The sequence below is a fragment of the Lactuca virosa genome, chromosome 7 (assembly GCF_052849685.1).
Source record: "Lactuca virosa cultivar CGN04683 chromosome 7, Lactuca_virosa_CGN04683_v6, whole genome shotgun sequence".
In the NCBI taxonomy this organism is placed as follows: Eukaryota; Viridiplantae; Streptophyta; class Magnoliopsida; order Asterales; family Asteraceae; genus Lactuca; species Lactuca virosa.
In genome coordinates this window covers 115,017,292-115,030,632 of record NC_136432.1, presented here as the reverse complement: position 1 = coordinate 115,030,632, position 13,341 = coordinate 115,017,292, and the positions used below count along the sequence as shown (strand labels likewise).

General features: G+C 33.0%; 1 long non-coding RNA gene across 1 annotated transcript; it reads right to left on the bottom strand.

Annotated features, from left to right (window-relative positions):
- Nucleotides 1-12,116: 12,116 nt before the first annotated feature.
- On the bottom strand, nt 12,117-12,792 carry LOC145123868 (uncharacterized). The gene is made up of 4 exons (XR_013715377.1): nt 12,709-12,792; nt 12,548-12,621; nt 12,385-12,465; nt 12,117-12,260 (listed from the first exon to the last, which is right to left on the bottom strand). It is a non-coding gene; the product is annotated as an uncharacterized LOC145123868 (long non-coding RNA).
- Between the last annotated feature and the right edge of the window lie 549 nt (nt 12,793-13,341).

The following is a 13,341-nucleotide window of genomic DNA, read 5'->3' as shown; positions in this document are numbered from 1 at the left end:
TGATCGCATGCAAGACTACTTGAACGGGCTGGACGAGGAGCTCTGGTCATGTATTACTGGAAATGGTACTCCCCCACCAAATGTTCAAGCAATTGGATCTTCATCTGGAACTTCAAGTGTTACTGATCAATCTGATAGACTGAAGAAGCTTGAGAAAAGATGTATGAGAGAATTGCGTAGTGCATTGCCTCCTGTTGTGTACAACTATGTCAGAAGCTGTATAACTACAAAAGACATCTGGAACAATCTCAAAGAAAAGTTTCAATAAAGTGAAAAGACTAAGATCAATTCTGTGAAACATTGTTTGATTGAATTGAAAGAATTCAACCAGAAGGATGGTGAATCGATAGAAGATTACTATGATCGGTTGAACGAATTAATCTACAAATGTAATCGTCATGGAATTACTCGAACAACCATGGAGTTCAATCTGAAATTCATCATGGGTTTACGCAAATAAAAGTAGAAAGTCTAGAGTTACAGATTACAAATATAATGTGTGATATGGATTCATTGAGTAGTGAAGTCAAATTGTTGTTAGCACAAATGAACATATATTGTAATTCTGCCAAAAGACTTTACGCGAAATTAACTGCTTTGCATCATTCATCTGATATAAGCAAGGAACAACATAGGAAGTTTTTACCTTTTCTAGCTTACGAGAGAGAGAAGGTTGATAACATTTCTTATGATTGTGAGAAAAAAATTGCAGAATTTGATAAAATTCCTGATGATAGATAAGGCTTATGAAATTGTGAAAATTGACGAATATCTTGATGCAGATGAATTAGTTGATATTGTAAATGATACATTGACCAAAACCGAACAAATTAAAATTTTGAAAAGAACTGAGAATTCGACATCTGATTCTCAATCTAATTTTGCTGATATTGAAGATAATTTTGATAATATTAGCGAAATTAGTGATTTTGAGGATGTTAATTGTTCTCAATTGTCTATCGTTAATGTTGCCTCTAAGTCTAAAGGAAACGAAAAGTGTAATGATTCGTTGGTTAAGATTGACACTGACAAACCCTCAACTTTGAAAGTTTTTGATTTCGATCATGTGAGTATCAGAGATAGTCAAACTGATAGCAGTGATGATGAAAATGGTGATGAAGTTACGAAAAAACCACCATCAACAAGTAAAGATTCGAAAGAAACAACAATTTCACGAATTGTTGTTGATCAGGTGTATGGTGACACTGAAAAATTCGACAAGGTAATGACTGAAATGGGTGCTCATTATCTCGAAACTAATCAAGTTGTGTATCCAAACTTCACATGCTCAGATGATGTTGTTTTTCCAAACCAAGTGTTTGTGACAAAAGGAAATGTCGAAAACATTAAACCAGAATTTAACAAATTGATTGAAGAAGATAACAAACAAACATCTGATGAAGGATTTTTTGCAAATCAGAGTACTATCGAAAATAATCTCACAACGAATACATACACTTTTCAAAGACAAAATCCTCAAAGAAAATGGATTGAAAAACAAAAAGTTTCAAACGAAATTCCAAAACAAATTGAGGAGAAAACTGAACAAGTTGTCAAAATCAATTCAAAAGAATTTAAAGATCAAATTGACAAATTTTCGAAAGATAATGAAATTTCAAAAAGACAAGCACGAAAGAAAATTTTCTGGCAAACTGTTGAGTCTCGAAAGAAACAAAACGGATTGACAAAGAAAACATCTGCAAAGACAGAGTTCAAATCTGTTAAGACTAAGTCTTCGTCACATTTAGGCAATCAGAAAAATCCCGCTAAATTTAATAAATCATTTTTTGAATCCATTTTACAAACTACATTTTCGAAAGATAAAACTCAGGTCACGACATCATTTTCGAAAAATTTTAATCATTCATCAAAGAAATTTCAAAATCAAAATTTCACAAATCGATTTTCTCCTCATTCACAACAAAGATTTTCTCAAAATCAAAATTTAAAACACAATCCTCCACCAACTCAATCAAAGAATTTTCAAAATCGATTTTCTCGTAACACAAATGTCGAAAACAGTGTTAAAAATCGACAATTTGAAAAATTTCGTCCTAAATCAAATATTGATTTCACTCCACAAAAACCAAAATTTCCAAATCCTTCTGGGAAGCAGAATTCGAAAGTTTCATACACTAAGGGTTCATCAAATGTGAAGAATATTGACCATTGGCTTGAAGGGAAAGGAAAGATGTTTCAATCTCGAAATTTTTTACAACAACAAATTCGAGAAGCTTATGAGAAATATGTGAATGATTCTTTAAACGGAAGTTCATCTTCAAAAGAATCAAATATTTCTGTGAAAACATGGACATCAGTTTCGAAAGATAGACATGTTGAGAAACAAACTGAGAACAAAAAGGCGAATGTCAGTGACAATCCTAAACCTTCGAAAACTTATGTTTCTGCTCCTTTACCTAATGATGTCGACTTAATTGATACTTTCAAATCAAAAGTTCGTGATTGGGTTTTAGGTTCTTCATTTCACTCGGTTTTCAAAGCTAATAACCAAGGACCCAAACAACCTTGGGTACCTAAATTCTTTCATTAATTGCAGGTTTTGTGTGACGAGCAATATGATGATAAATGGTACATTGATAGTGGTTGCTCTCGTTACATGACTGGAAAGAAGGAGAATTTGCGTGATTATCGGAAGTTTAGAGAATGCAGGAGTAGTTAAATTTGGAAACAATCACAAGTGTCAGGTGAAAGGATATGGCAAAGTCACGAATGGGAAGTTTACTGTTAAGAGAGTCGCATATGTCGAAGGTCTTCAACATAACTTGATAAGTGTTTCACAACTTGTTGTGGGCACTGGCAATCAAGTGGTGTTTAACGAAGCAGGAAGCATCATTTCTAATGTTAACACTAAAGAAGTTTTGCTCAAATCCAAATGACATGGGGACATGTTTACTCTTGATATCAAACCAATCATTGGAAAACCCTCAGTGTGTTTACTCTCGAAAGCTTCAGCTGATGTTATCTGGCTTTGGCATCGAAGACTTTCTCACTTGAATTTTCAAAATCTCAACAAATTGATAGTTGATGATATTGTCCGAGGTTTGCCTGTGTTAAAATTTGATAATGATACTTTATGTGTAGCTTGCGAACAAGGAAAACAACATCGCAAAGGTCATCCTGTGGTTATTGATTCAAAGATTGTTGAATCGTTGGAATTACTTCACATTGACTTATGTGGACCATCGAATGTTGAGACACTTAACAAGAAACAATACATTTTAGTTATTGTTGATGATTTTTCACAGTTTACTTGGGTTTATTTTCTTAGGTTAAAATCTGAGGTTGCTCAAGTAATGATCGACTTTATCAAGAATATAGAGATCAGCTTAAAGAAGAAAGTTCGAAAAATCAAAAGCGACAATGGTTCTGAATTTAAGAATAACTTTCTTGATTCGTTTTTAGTTGATCAAGGGATTTCACATAATTTCTCTTCACCATATACACTTCAGCAGAATGGTGTGGTTGAGAGAAGAAATCATTCTCTCTGTGAAGCAGCACGAACAATGCTTACATATGCGAATCTTCCTCAATATCTTTGGGCTGAAGCTGTTTCCACTGCATGTTTTACTCAAAACAGATCATTTATTCATCGTCGTTTTAACATTACTCCTTATGAAATTCTTAATAACCGAAAACCTAATTTCCAATTCTTTCATGTTTTTGGTTGCAAGTGTTTTATCATGAATCTCAAGTATAATCTTTCGAAATTCCAGTCCAAAGCTGACGAAGGAATTTTCTTGGGATATTCTCATAATTCGGTTGCATATCGGGTTTTGAATAAACGGACACGCAAAGTGGAAGAAACATTTAATCTAACCTTTGATGATTATTATGTTAAACAAGTCGAAAAATGTTTTGATCACAAACCAATTATTAATGAATCAAATGTGGAGTCTGAAATTTCAAATTCGACACATTTTGATTATGATTTAATCTTTGGTATTCCAGATATGGCTGCTGATGCTGAAGTTAATGCAACTGATAATCGCATACCTGAATCTTCAAAGCATTCTGACAATTTGACATTAACCCAAGATGCTTTAGACTTGAATTAAACATCGAATTCTCCAAGAATTGGCGAAAGCATGCCAAATGATCAGGTGGAGGGGGAGCACTTGAATTCGACAACTCAGGTTGAGGGGAAGCATTCTTTCGAGAGGGAGTATAGGAGATTGGATAATAATGTTGAGGGGGAGCATCCTATTGAGGGGGAGCATCATATTGAGGGGGAGCAAAATGATTCAATTATGTCGAATAGTGATCATAACGAAAATTTTCATGATTCAACTGACAATATTTCTGTTGCAGGATCTGAAAATGACGAAATGTTTGAAGATGCACCATTGGATTTTGATCCAACATATCCACCATTAGATAAATGGACAAGAAATCATCCAAAGGAACAAGTTCTTGGAAATCCACAAGACGATGTGTTAACGAGATCTCAACTTCATGAAAAGAATGAGGTACTTAAAGGTCATCAGAAATTTTGCATGTTTAATGTTTTCATTTCGAAAATTGAACCAAAAACAGTTAAGGTTGCAATGAAATACTCAGATTGGGTTGTTGCAATGCAATCTGAATTGGCTGAATTCGAAAGAAATAAGGTTTGGAGATTAATTCCTAAGCCAAAAGACGTTTCGATAGTTGGGTTAAAATGGATTTTCAAAAATAAAACAGACAAAGATGGTAATATTGTTCGAAATAAAGCTAGGCTTGTAGTAAAAGGTTATTCGCAACAAGAATGAATAGACTATGAAGAAACCTTCGCCCCTGTCGCAAGACTCAAGGCGGTTCGAATATTTTTGGTCTATGCAGCTCATAAAGATTTTGATGTTTATCAAATGGATGTGAAATGTGCATTTTTGAATGGAGAACTCGAAGAGACAATGTATGTGGAACAACCTCCAGGTTTTGTAAATGAAGAATATCCTAATCATTTCTATATTTTAGATAAGGCTGTTTATGGGTTAAAACAAGCACCAAGAGCATGGTATGAAACTTTAACTTCTTTCTTAAAACAATCAAAATTTAAACAAGGATCAGTTGATCCCACTCTCTTTCAAAAGAAAGTTGGGGATCATCTAATGCTTGTTCAAATTTATGTTGATGGTATTATTTTTGGCTCTACTGACCCTGCTTTGTCTAATGAATTCGAAAATCTGATGAAAAGCAAATTTAAGATGAGTATGATGGGAAAAATCAACAATTTTCTTGGTTTAAATATTCGTCAAAACAGAGAAGGAAATTTTATCAATCAAGAAAAATATACCAAGAATCTGCTTGAAAATTTTGGATTGACGAATAGCACGAAGTTACGAGTACCAATGGCGACTGGAACAAGGCTAACACCTTTGTTAGATAAACCTGCTGTTGATTTAACTCTATATAGAAGCATGATAGGTTCGTTACTTTATCTAAAAGCAAGTCGACCTGATATTATGTTTTTTGTTTGTAATTGTGCTAGGTATCAGTCAAACCCTCGAGAACCACATCTCACTGCAGTCAAGAATATTTTTCGTTATCTTAAAGGCTCAATTTCGTTAGGATTGTGGTATCGTTCGAAAACTGGATTCTTCATCCAAGCTTTTTCAGATGCTGATTTAGGAGGTTGCAATCTTGATAGAAAAAGCAAAAGTGGGGGATGTCAACTTCTGGATGGGAAGTTAGTAAGCTGGCAGTCGAAAAAGAAAACATGTGTTTCGATTTCCACAGTAGAAGCTGAATATGTTGCTGATGCAGCTTGCACTTCACAAATCATATGGATTCAAAGTCAACTGCGTGACTATGAAATCAACATGAAGAAAATTCCGTTGTATTGTGATTCACAAAGTGCAATACGCATTTGTCACAACCCTGTGCAACATTCGAAAACCAAGCATATTGCTCTTCGTTATCATTTTATAAAAGATCATGTGGAAGATGGAAACATTGAAGTTCACTTTGTGAAAACAACTGATCAATTGGCTGATATTTTCACAAAACCATTAGATGAAAAATCATTTGTGAGAATTTTGGAGGGACTTGGAATGATAGATGGAAATTCAATTCCTGGAACAATTTCGAAAGAATGAAAAGAGTCAAATTGCAAAAATATCGAATCAGAGGTGCTGAATGATCTTCAAAAGAATCTCGTTAAGTGTTCAGTGGTTACTATTCAGATTCAGCGCTTCGACACGCTTCGATTTCGACATCAAGTGAAATTCGCTTTATAGATAAATTTTCGATAGTTTGTCAAAATTTTGTTAATTTCTCACAATTTTTTTTCGATAGTTTGGTACAAAATTTTTGTTAGATTGTTAAGTTATCTTCTTTTCGAAAATCAAAAACACCAAAAATATATTTTTTTTGTTTTGTTTTTGAAAAATTCTAAAAATCCCAAAAAGATTTTCTTATTTTTGTTATTGTTCCTAAATCAAAAATCCAAAAATGTTTTTTTTGTTTGATTTGTTTTGCAGAAAAGCTTCGAACATGAAACAGAGGGTGAACAAGTTTTATGAGGTAACATGCTTGCTGTTTCACGGGAAGGTACATTTTCGACATCTTATGTAATAGTTAGGTTGTCCCTAGAAGCATGCTGCAGCATGTCGACCCAAGCCTCTTTTGACTCAATGCGTGTTTTTGAAACCTTAATGAAATTTTCATCACGAAAATTTCTTCCCAATCAGGCTATATTCACATTAGTCAATGAGCTACCATACTCTTCTCAAATGAGTTTAGAGTATTCTGCTCAGTCCATAAAAAAGCAGTGGTACTTTCGAAATTCTTTAACCAATCTTTTTCATCGCAAAGTTCTTACACTTTCACACACAATGACATATGTCCAAGAGATCTCTGGTAAACAATCAGGATTTAGACATATCAAACCTCTGTGTTAATGATAAAACATCATGAGACCGTGATGAAAGTGAAACCCAAAATGTCCAACTAATTTAAGGAATTGACGGGGAACTTTGTTCCCGATTTAACGAAACATTTGTTTCAGTACCAACTTTCAAAACTCCAAATCATATTCAATTCTTTTGAGTGATCTTGATCAAATAGTTGAATCGCAAGATGTTTGTTACCCAACAGGATCCAACTAGCATTTTTTTCTTGAATATGATTTCCGGGTGAGTTTCATTTGAAATTCGATGTCACTTCATATATTTCTTCCAAAGCGTACTTGTCACTGACTACACTGGTCATGCAAGTAATTTCTGTTACAATTAATCACATTTATGTTAAATGCTGATATGTAACGGAATCACAAACCACCCAAGAAGCTTATCAAAAAGAGGCCCTTCGATACTTCTCTACAAGTATTCGATTGTAATTCAGGGGAAAACACACAAGCTGTTAGTCATCTCTCTTGATGAATAGCGAAGTAATCTTTGCCCGAGATTTATCTGCCTTTATGTCGAAATAATTTTTTCGAAATCACATATTTTCTTGCTGCTTATTTTTTTTCTTTGACACACTGCACTCACGAAATCCTTGAGGTTCTGGGTATTACCAACTCAGGCTGATGATTTCGACAGTCTGGCATATGACTTCGTTTTCAAACCCTAAAACGAAAGAGCTCAACCTCTATTCCGAAGGTTTTGTCCTTATCCACTCGTACTCAGGAATAGACTTTTGATGTGACGGTTTGGTTACTGTGCTTATTTCTTGGAGATCGTGTCCTATACTTTTTCTGACATGGAGTATATGATGGTTACTGGTTCACATTTCAAGGGCCACGTGCCACGATCTTTTATGAAGAAGAAGATATCCCAGATCATATGTTGATGTCCGGGAAGCAGTTCAGGATTCTAAACAAAAAGCTCAATTCAATACTTCAATCCCAAGCAGATGCAGGGGGTAAGAATTATGTTTCAAGTATTGAAGTTGATGTGATGCTTAAAGCTCAGGAAGTTCGGTTGTTCAAGAAAGTGGTGAAGTTGATAAATGAATCTGAATCTCTTCTTTTCGAAAAGCTTGATTCCATGGATAAATGTAACGAGTTACGAGTCAAATCTGCATCTTTGACTTTTAATGATGAGCTCAAGGATTTGAAACAAATTGCAAAGGAACACCATGTTCTTTTTGTACAAGATGTTAAAACAGTTCGTGAGAATGTCAATCACAAGATTGAAGAACTGAAGGTTGATGTATCCAAAGAGCTTCATGAGATGGATACCAAATACTCTTCTCTTCTTGAGAAAGTTGATATTATCGCGGATGCTGTTACAACGTTTGTTAAAACTCATCAATCCTTTGATCATAAGTTTGATGAGAAAGCAACTGCTGCTGTTGCAAGTTTTGAAAAAGTTACTTCTATGCTTGAAGAATTGAAGGGCATTGTTTCGAAACCTAGTTCCTCATCCCTTTTTACTCCTGAGTTTATTGATCAGAAGTTTCATTATTTCGAAGCTGCAATTCAAAAGATGTTGGCTCCATTGTCTCAATTTGCCACTATCTTACCAACGAATGCCCCACCTGTTATTACAGGGGTGCAAGGGGGAGAAAATGTGATTGTTGGTAAAGGAGAAGGTGCATCCAGTATTACAAGTGAAGAAGTGAAAGTAGTTGGAAAAGTTTTTACAACTCACATTCCCAGTTCAAAACCAATAATTTCGCAAGCTGAACCTGTAACATCAACTGTTGTTACTACAAGGCCAATCTCAAAAGGCATTGTAATTGGGTCAACAGTTAAATGGGGAAGTAGTTCGAAACCCAAGGAAACAACAAAAACTTCAGACAAAGGGAAAACAATTCTTCTTGAAAAGTCAAAAGAAGAAAGAAAGGTAGAAATTGAAGCAGAGATGGAGAAGCAGTGTCATATTCAGAGTATTTTGATGCTTCGTGCAACTTATCCACCTACGATAAACAAAGGTGATCCAACAAAATTACACAGTTATGAAAATATCGAAGCTAGAGTTGCATACAACTAAATGTACGAATTCGAGAAAAAGCCAAGAAAGAGTTATGCAATTGAGAACTCTAATATGAATCAGCTTGATTTTCCTATCAATGAGATGATGTTTCTCACTGCTCAATATAAGATTGTGAATAGATTTAAGAACAAGGATGATTTTTCTCACATGAAGCTGAGGTTCCATGCAGTGTTGGGAAAGGAACAAGAAGAGGTTTGGTCACTGGTGAAAATTGTTCAAGTACTTGGTATATCGAAAGGGGAAATGTTCGAAAATATGCTTCAGAATTTTCGATATCACGTGGTGAGGGCAAACAAATTACCATTCGAATTTTCCATTGCTGATTTTCCTTTAATGAACTTGAATGATTTGATTCAAGTTGCATATATACTCAAGGATTTGGATGCTTCTAAACTCCAAAACACAAGCAAGGATGTGTTGAAATTGGGTCTAGGTCATATAAAACTTTTCATAGACAATTACTATGATTGTCTAGCTATAACAGACGTTGAGTTGGCTGCTACAATGAAAAAGGAAGTTGTTGTTTCTAAAATCAAGACAATGAGTGAAGCTCAGTTGAAGAAGTATGTGGATAGTGAAATATGTTTGAAGCCATTTGGTATAGTTTTTGCTGGGAAGAATAAGAAGGGAAAACCATCGAAGTTCTTTTTCCAAACAAGCGAAAGTGAAAGATTTACAACTGCTCAGTATACAAACTTAATTGTTCGTATGAATAGCTGTAAGAAGAATATTGATGGAGATAAGGCGGAACTAAAGAAGGTGATGAATTGCTATGCTGAAATTCGAAGAACATTACACTTCGCTGCTCAAGTTTTGATCAACTGATTTCGACACTGCTTACAAAGGGGGAGATTGTAAGGGTCGAAATTGTATTGTAAGGTGTCGAAATGTAATGTTATTTTGCAAAGGCATTTTATGTCGAAACTATGAAGTTTAGTCCTTTGTAATTTTTTGTATGCTTTACTGTTTTCCTATAAATAGGGAATGTTACTTAGAGTTAGATAAGAGTTTTGGAGTTGTTCTTGTCTATTTTCCCTCTGTAACCGTGAAGCATAATATGAGCTGAAACAAGATCTTATTTACATTCTGAGTTCTCAATTCTCGATACTCTGATTTTGATTTCATTACTTGATTCAATACTTCATCATGAGGTATTTTTTAGGTTAAGGTCTACTCGAATTAGATTTTCTTTTTGGTTCCCTGATTATCGGTTTTTACTTTTTAGTTGCATTTGTTGTTCAACCATGATTTGATTTGTATTCACAAGATGTCAAAATGGTGTTCTTAGTGAAGACACGTGTTTCATTCTTTAAGAATATTCTACAACAATTTTATAATTTTATTATAATAATCTATATAGAGTGTTATATTCTAACAGAATCATATAAGAATCATCTTGTCAGGGTTCTTTTGGAATTATATTTTAGATAATAATTTAACATGGTTGATTGTATTGAGCTTTTTGGATGCATTCTTTTATAATATATTGTTTACGTTTTTATTAAATACTAGGTTATAACCCGTAGAAACCACGGGTAAAAGATTTATAAAATTTTATTAAATTAGTAACTTATAAGTTTTGGTTGGATTTTTATATTGATTATTTAAAATTCAAAATTAATACATATATATTAATTTGATTATCCTACATAACTTTATAAAACTAATGAAAACAAAACAAAATAATGAAATTTCACAAAACCATAATAAGAGTTCTGACAAATTTAATTGCTTTTGATAAAATGCAATATAGAGCTATAATATAAGATTACCTAAGCTACTTATAAAATTGCTATAAAACTTGGTTTCAATGGATTTTATTTTAGTCAGGTTCATCTTAGGTTCTTTTGACATAGTATTTCAAAATATACTAAAACTCATATTATCATTTTGGTTGTTAAAACTTATTTTTTTTTATCGATTTATGTATTAAATGTTATTTCCAAACAAACACAGCCACACCATCTAAGAAACAAAACCATTATGAAGCATCAAAATAAGGAAGAAAATTATAAGATATAAAATGTTATGACCATAGTTGCAAATATATGCAAAACTAAGAGACCAAAAACGTAATTTACTCTTTGATGTACTTATATTCTTTAACGCAAAACCATGTCAACTAACTAATGATCTTATAGTTAATGGTATTAATATAAACATCACTTAGGAAACTTTATATTAATACCATTAACTTCATTTATCTATTTTGCTTTGTGTCCGCTGTTCCCTCCTAACTAACGACTAAAGCAGAGAAATTATCAAATTAGCACATGCCAATAACCAATTATTCATTTAATTGTTTATTAAAAAAAACCTCACAGAGCAAATGTATTATGTCCAATCAGGAAACTGATCAAAAAAATTATATGATATAAGTTTTAAGATTCATTAAAACTTTTTATAATCAAATGGAATACAAATAAACAGGAAACTAAATGATAATAATGAATATTGAATGTCCGGGCTACTAGAGTATCTTTATACAAACTTCATAATTATAGCAATGAACTTTGAAAGTACAATGCTATAATTAGGCTCACAGTAACAACAAAACAAACAAAACATAGTGAAATTGTTAAAGCTTTCTCAATGAACTATCAGAGATATAGAATATCAAACCAGAACGTTAAAACATGGATCTTTAGGCTTTACATAAACCAATAAAATCTATAAGAAATATAGAATATCAAACCAGATTCAAATAAAGCTACATGATCTCCATAAATTTTTGATTTTTGAACTTCTTGGATTCCTAATGAACTAATTCCAGTTGAATCCTAACAAACTGCAAAAAGAAAATGACCTTATCTAAACACTGGTAAGAAAGCAAGTATTACATATAAGCCTCCACAAATCCGTCCTTATATATTGGGAAATTCATTATACATGCATAATAATGCACATAATAAAATTGAAAGAAAATTGAAAGAAATCCATAAACCAGTGTCTAAAAGATGCAATGTAATAATGTGTGTATATGAAAGAGAAAATGAAAGAGTTGTTTAAACATCTTGACCAGATGAATATACCCCTGAAAGATTATGAATATACCCCTGAAGGATTTCAACAAAATCATATCAATGAGTAGTAGAAATGCAAAATATTATGGTAATTTACTCGATACTTAAAAAAAGACAGGGGCAAAATAGGAAGAAAAAAAAGGTACCTTAGAATTGAATTTTGAAGACGATAAATCTTTGGCAACAGTCAACCAGCGAGACCTAATATTATGGTCATCATCAAAAAGCTCAAGCCTTCGACAACCAAGTGAAAAATGTTCGATAATTCGGTACATATCATCAGGTTTTACAGTAGAACCTGCATTTTCAATTATTTTTTTTAAAACATAGCAATTATATAATATATAATATATATACTTTATTATTATTAATAATAATATATATACTGATTGACCATATAGAGGCTCCTCGATGATAATTACATTTGTATCAGTGTTGGCATGGATTATATGGTCGTCTGTGCTGCGACGTACAGTCCCTTTTATGCCCATCAAGCAATGCTCCTTTAACGAATTTTTCACCATTAATTTTTTTTATAAAATATTATGGAGGACAAAAAGGTAATTTGGGTTGCCAATTGCCAACCTTTCAGCGTTGAAACAAAGTATATGAATCATGGTGCAATCCAGGTGTACATCTTCACATTTACGAAACCCTCACTACAAAGGAAAATTGATTTACAAATTTAATTAAATGATTCAATGTTTTAATAAAAAACCATAATTTTGTTTTGACATGATTAATACCTTCTTTAGACATTCTCGACCCTATTCAAGGCCGACTCCATCACCAACCCAAAGAAGCAGAAAAGATGGTGTGTCAGCTATAGCCTGGAAATTAATCAAAATAAACAATTAATAACCTAATAATTAAAATTAATTATAAAAAATAATTTCTTCAATCTTGAGATTCATAATTTCCTCAGAAGTCCAATACTCCATATGATCAGTAACACCGGAAGCTCGATGAACATATTCCTCCCAAGGTAGGTCCACAAGAATAACATCAAATTTAGCAGCAGGGAATCGAAGGTTTACATTTGATTTTGGATTTGAGAATTTTAAAATTGAAATCGAACATCTAGTTTACAAAAAAAAGAAACGAATGCAATTAACTTGTCAGAAAGAAGATCATGGGTATCGAAATCACACATAAAAATATTTGTTAGACCTGGACAAAAACAAATTGAAAATTCATTTCTATCTAAAAAATTAAAGAAACAGAGAAGGTATTTAAAAACTTAAGCTCTTGTTTCAATCATTTTATAAACCAATCTTTTCTAAACCATTCTTGAATAAAAGTTCCTAGAAATGCCAGTCACTTGGGAAGATAGCTGCTAACGAAACGAATCACTTCCTCAACCAAAGAAGAACTTTGGA